The sequence below is a fragment of the Parus major genome, chromosome 3, assembly GCF_001522545.3.
Source record: "Parus major isolate Abel chromosome 3, Parus_major1.1, whole genome shotgun sequence".
Taxonomy (NCBI): domain Eukaryota; kingdom Metazoa; phylum Chordata; class Aves; order Passeriformes; family Paridae; genus Parus; species Parus major.
Window position 1 is genome coordinate 104,477,625 of NC_031770.1, and position 6,991 is coordinate 104,484,615.

Genomic DNA, 6,991 nt, shown 5'->3' on the forward strand with positions numbered 1-6,991 from the left:
GTTTCAAACTGTTTTGTCCTTCACAAGTGGCTTCAAGATTTGACATGGAAGATTCTTGCTTTTCCACTTCAATACCTGGAGATAAAGGAGGAAAGCCACAGGGCAGAAAATGACAAATCTGTGTTTTGAGAATGGAATCCTTCCCTTTATGTCCCCCATGTAACTGCCTACCCCTGGATTTACACAAAGGTCCCTAGAAGTCAGTGGAGATAAACAGGCCCATCTAAGTGCTGAATTATCACACTAAGACAGGATGAATTTCACTTTAGAAGTGCATCTCTCTCCTGACTTATCTGTAAGAGAGCTTCAGGTGGTTAGCTTAGATACAGCAATGGCATCAGCTCACTAATTTAGACATGTAAATTTAGGAATCTTTGTGCAGACATGTAGGTCAACACTGAAACACAGGTGTCCATCATGTGCAAGGGTCCAAGGCACCAATTATAATCAGCAGAAGTCTAATCAATGCAGCTACTGGAGCATGGAGGTAAGTTCACATCACTCTAAAATAGGTGTGAATTCAATTGCTCTCATGGCAGTGCCTGTTGCAGTCGCAGCTGTGACTTTCCATCTTGCAGCAGGATGATTCTGCACAGGATCTTGTGCAGGTCCTGTGTTGTATCTGCCAGCTGAATAAGGATTTCTTGGCCACCACAGAACATCTCCAATAACACTACAGGTCTGAATTTGTACAACTGACCTCTTCCCACAGTTTCTGGCATGCTGGAACCTATTGAGTAGCTGTCCATAAGGCACAAGAGGATGTGAGACCCCAAGTGTCCTTCTAGGTACCTTCATTTAGGTGTCCTTAACCTTGAACTGAATTCTTGCTCTATGCTTGCTCAGCTGAATGCCATCACTGGAGCTTGTTCCAGGCAGTTTGTCATCAAGGCCTGGTTTCACAAAAAGCATTCATGAAGTTTTGGAATGCTTCAGGAGAGCTGCAAACCCATAACACTCCACGAATTCCAGCTTTAAGTCTATGAGCTTTGGGATCAGACAGAGCTCTGTGACAGTGCAGGTAACTCCTCATTGCTGGACCTGCTAACCCAGACACCAGGCAGGGGTCTGCTCATATAAATAATTTTTTGCACTTCAAGTAGATGAGCAGGCAGAATTGAAAACTATGGAAAAGTGTTCAAAATTGCAGTGGCATTGAGGTAGGAAACTGGGCCAGAAAATGTCTGTTTCTGTGACTGCTCTTCAGAATACAGGTGCTGGCATATATGGAGCTTTAATTGACAGAAGAGACTTTCTCAGAGGCAGAGCCCTGACCCTTCTGCCACAAGTCTCTGTGCCCTAGGTACCCAAGGGCAATACTGGGACAACAGGAACCAGAACTATCAGAAAACCCACCTACTATTCATTAAAGGGCTACTGAATACATGAAGTTCTGGGATGGTGGTTTTCATTTGATTTAGTATTTTTCTGTTCTTTCTCAGGAAAAGAAAAAATAAATCCCATTATCTTTAGTTTTCCTTGGGTAGACAGAGACATTCTCTTAATCACAGAGGTTTCCCTTTATCTTAGAAAGAAAATATTAGGAAAGCTACTTTGCTACTGCTGCTTCATCTGTATCTGCCCTGTCTTCTGTACTGAACGTCTGAGCTCTAAATTTGCTTAGAAATGTATACATACATAAGTAATGCAGAAAAAGACAGAAACATGACTGAAAGCTGGAACATAGACAAGACAATTGGTTTCACTGTGTCTTTGTCTGCTAAGGTGCATTAATCTTGCAAAAGCAAAATGATATTAATGGTAATTTGAAAGAAAGAAGTAGGTTACTTTCAGACTGATTTATTTCTCTGGGCAGCTTCACTGCATGCTGGTGCATTTACAGCTACAGTCCAAGGACAGTAATGTATGCAATTGCTGGCAAGCCAGGTAGCCAGACGCATTTTCAGGCTTGATAGACAAATGTCCATTTTACCATGACTTCTTTTGTCAAAATAGTTTCTTTATATTTTCAACATCTGTTGACAGAACCCTAAATATAGGAATTATGCTAAGTCTTTGCTTCTGACTACAATGCTTTTGTGATATGATCTATTGCAGAAATATCAAGCTGAAATTGGATCAGGAAAGCATACTTGCAATTTTGAGCTATCAAAACGATGTAGTGTTGTTATACAGTATAGTTTCAGAAAATATAGTGACAAAAAAGATTGCTGTGGCTATTTTTGAGTTGTGAGAATATAAAAGTAGAGGCTTGCAAGGCTTCTTTTTTCCAATATTGCAATTTGAGACTTTATGTTGACCAAAGAAAATATATTTAATCGGAATGAAAAAAAGTACTTTTTAGAAGAATAACTTATAAGAACAGTTATTTAGGCTAGAATATCAATAGACAGAGGTATTTTTCTTCTGAGGCAAAGATTCTGAAATGGACAGTGCATACTTTGCCAATGTTCAGCACTGTAATGGGACCATTAGAGTAAATCACTACATTTGCTTCCCTGAGTACCCATGTAAATGATTGTGTTAACGTCTCGTCCATCAGCTTGACAATATTCATTATGAAAATGTGTGTTTCAGCTCCAAGCCACATAAAAGGAGGTCTGATGAAGGAGGCTTTGTGGAGTTCCGTGCTGACAGATCCCAGAGCAGGACTGATATGTGTAACTGAAGGGGGCAAATTATCACTGAAATCAGAAATTGGCAGTAATATGTTTCCAAAAACAGGGTTGACTAGATCTGAGCCACTACTTATTTACCTGTACATGGATCTGTTTTCTTTTCCAATGCTCCAAGCCTGTAGTCACAGCAAGAGCTCACACAGAGCTATTTCAGTCTGTCCTGATATCTTGGTGCTTTAAAGAATGTGATGTTCTATGTACATGAAAATTCAGTTTAAATATAGATAAAGCTATAATAAAAATCATCAAAAAATGTAAAGTTCCCCATAGAGTCACTCTTAAGATAAAAATCATGCTAAAATTTAGTCAAGACCTGCATTACTAATAAACCAGAATGTCATTTTGCAGTAGAATAAGTAAAATGGAACAGTTTTTAATCCAATTTACATTTGAAAGAACATGTGTTAGATCTGCTCTTAAAGCTTGGCCCATTCCCACTCAAAATGCTCACCAGTCTGTTACAAATTGTCTCAACACCACATTCCATGTTTTACTTTGTGTAACTACAAGGTCTGGGTAAAGTCTAGTCAGGATTTTCCAGTTTTCATATATCCAAATCTTCTTCTGGGAAGCAGAGGCTGCAAGGAAGCATTCCCCAGGTCAGCCTTGGGCTGTGAAAATACACTCTCACCCCACAGGCTCACTCTCCCAGCTGGAGAACTCCTCCTTAGAGGATTCTACATTAAGTGTAACTGGACAATGCAGGAAGAAGCTGAAAGTACTTTAGCAAAAGGCTAAAGCTTAAAATTTATCATCTGGCTTGGTGTGAACATCTCTTTTGGACAACATAAATAACCTTGCTTTAGATTAGGTGAGATTAGGTGGATGGAGCTAATGACATAAAATGAAGTACATACATTGAAAACAAAAAGGAATTCTCAAAGGCATTTGTAATTTGACAGGGATGTATTTCACCACGGCATTTCTTCTAGTCCACTCACTTTGGGCCAGGATTTTGCACCATGTGCTGTAAATGCTGTTTCAAAATTTCTGGTTGGACCCCAAATATTAGGACTACTGATGAAAGAAATAGACATTTAACTATCCTACCACACATACTGAGGGAAATGAACTTGAGAGAAAGAAAAGACAGCATAGTCTGCATAGTCTCTTCCATAATAACTTCATTAAATGCAAATAACACTTCAGGGAGGACATTCTTCATGGCAAGGAAAGTTATGGCAATATGGTCTGAAGGCAATTGTGCAAAAAGTGTGTTCCAACAGTTGAAGGAGAATGAAAGGAGATCTTGGTCCTCATAAATCTAAGTACTCCGTTTTCTGCCCCTTGGTTTTCCTTAACAACGTTTTAAACCAAGCATATTTTTATCAGTAACAGAAGCTGTACTCTAAAAAAGTAAAAATAATAAAGCAAATATCTCACTTTTAATTCCTTAGTTTAGCAGTATGATTTCTTAAGACATGCATACAACCTCCTCTTTTTGCAGTGCTTACCGAAAAGGGAAAAGACACAGGAACCTGGTTTATTCTGGAAACAGCAGGTAGTTTGATCTATTTTTACTGCAGATCATTTCCCAGGACACTGTGATTCTTATATTTTTAATCAAATGTGTGAATCGAAAACTGTGGTGTGACCTTTGGAAAAGACACTGCAGGACATCGGCTGAAGCTGTGAATAGTTTAAGTGCAAACAGGAAGTTGAGTCAGTTGTTCTCTAACAAAAGACTGTGGTAATTTATGGAGTTGGAGTTGCAGTTTCAAAACAATTTTAATTGCTGCATTTGATCTGCTATGCAGTATTGTGTGACAACAGCTAAGAATGAAATGTCAGTGCCTATGTTTCAGCATAAATTTATACAGTGTGAAAGCAAAGAACCCTGTTGATTCCAGCTTTTCTTTCTCTAAGTATTTCAGATTTACCTGAATTACTTTAAGGTTAAATGGGGAGTGAAGAGGTCCTCAGCCTTATTAAGCATTTAAGTAGATGCATAAGTTTGCTATTATTAAGTCTACTTATGATGAAAAGAAAATTTAATATATAGGGGAAATAAAATGGGAAGGTATTTCACAGTGACCTATGGACCTTGGAAAACTCTCTGTGATAAATGGGGTACTCTCAGGACAAAAATGTATAAATACTTAATCTCTTTGCTTTTTGTTGATTATTATGGTAACTTAAGCCTAAGAAAATTTCCAGAAATTTTCCCTCTGGCATGGAGTTGCACATGTATTTTAGAGTAACTAATTTATCTAAGTTGAAAAGAAAAAGATCCCCTTTGTCATATTTTATAAGAGATTATTTGAGAAAAAAACAAACAAAGAAAAAAACCACCAGGACTATAATTATGGGCTCAAGGTCTCCTCAAAAGTTTATAGAACATAAAACAATTTCTACAGCACACCTTTAAAAGTCTCAGTCATTTACTTCCACAGAGGACAACATACCATATCACTGAGTGCATGCCTTTTGCCAGCATCTGTGATATATACTGTGGGCATCCAAGTCTTCCCATAAACCATGACAATGAGACATAAATCCTCTGTGAACAAACTCCTGGGTGATTTCCAGAGATAGCCACCGATTTTTAATGGCATCAGAAATGTGTAATCCCACTGGTAATTTTTATGCAGTAAAATAGATATGCCAGACAATAGATATGCTATTAAAAAAGAAACTGATTCTGTCCCAAAATGTGCTATCATTTTCTTAAACTAAAAAGGAATTTTAAAGATAGTTGTCATTAATTATAGAGAAGATGATTACTTCTCTGTGGCTCAACAAACTTTTATGTTCCTACATCAATCAGGAGCTATGTTTTGATAGGACCACCAGAAAATGCACGTGAACATCAATTATGTGGGCATTTATGTACTGATGTATACTTGTCATTCTCAAATTTCCCAGAGAAGCATGAATCAGTTAAGCTTTTTTCCTTATTTTTCCTGATTTCTTTTACAAAGAATGGCTTAAAAAAATTAAAAAAAAATCAGGCTTTTCTTTATTGTAAATGTTTGGTCCTGTATTATCAGTAAGTAAATAATGAGAACTTTGGCAAGAAATTCTGCCAATTGAAATATTTGCAATGTAATACTACTATAGTTAGGACCGAAACCTTTTAAAATTGTATAGAAATTGTTTAGCTTTCAGTGGGAAAATTTCACTTGGAATGCATTATTCAAAATTAAAGATCCTTTTCATAGATATTCTACTAACATTTAAAAGAGATTTCATTATTCATTTTTTTGTACAATATTTTATGGTACAAAATTTATATTATGGTATGTTTTATTTGTACCATATGTTATTATATTTTATAATTCATTTTAAATGTACAGTTTTGCCTGTCAGTGTTGTGCAATTAATAAACCTGGAATGCTCTGTCTTTTCAGTATGGTGTACTACATTGTCTCTGTAATCAGATAATCCAATTTCAGAAATATCTGTTTAAAACCTTAACAAATCAGTTAAAAATGCTGCAAACTATTTACATACAGTAGTATTAACATGTTGTTTTAGAACATCTTCCATATTAAAATTCTGTAGTGACAAGAAACTCATAAATTTTTATCAACAGTTTCAGTATTTTCAGACTTGAATAAAGGACTTTCAGTAATTTCTTTTGTACTTGGTCTTAAGGAAGGATCTGGAAGCCATGTTGGACACTTTCACTTTCTGCAAGGAGAAAAAGACAGTGAAGAAAACTGACAGCCAGAAAAATGAGACAAACTACTTAGTAATTTTCATCTCGTAAGTAATTGTCATGATGCTGAGGAAAGGTTTTTCTCCAGATGAATAAATACAAAACAGTACACCTGCATTTTTTCCATGAAAAAGTCACAGCAATAATTGCACACATTGGCACTAGCTAGGATTCTTATTTTCAAAATCCTGACTGCAGTAAGAATTTTAATAAATGAAGTAAAATAAAGAAAGAAATGCAAAATGTGGACCCAAGCCTTTGACTATCCCCTCGTTTTAAACCAAAGCTTACTGTTCATGCTGTTATGCTACTGAAGGGAAATTCTGATGATTTGTGACTTAAAACTGCTTCCCAAAAGTTGCATGGGACAATAGAAATAAGAATTTTCAGAGCAAGTAATCATTAGACCAAAGCATGTCCCTTAAGTGTCACTGACAAAATATACATGGAGTGCAGTGCAGCATAGTCAGTCCCCACCACAGTGGGTGTATTTCTGTTGCTCTTTTTTGGCTTGAAGAGTTCAAAATCAGAAGGCAGAGGATTTAATTGAAGTATCAGACTTGGAAGGGAATAGCAATTTTCCTTCAGAAATTTCCAAATGAGGTTGAAATTCCTTCTGTATAAATGCTGCTACTGTTCTGGACAGGTCCAATTAATTCAGAACCTTGCTTATTCTTCCATGTTTATCTTT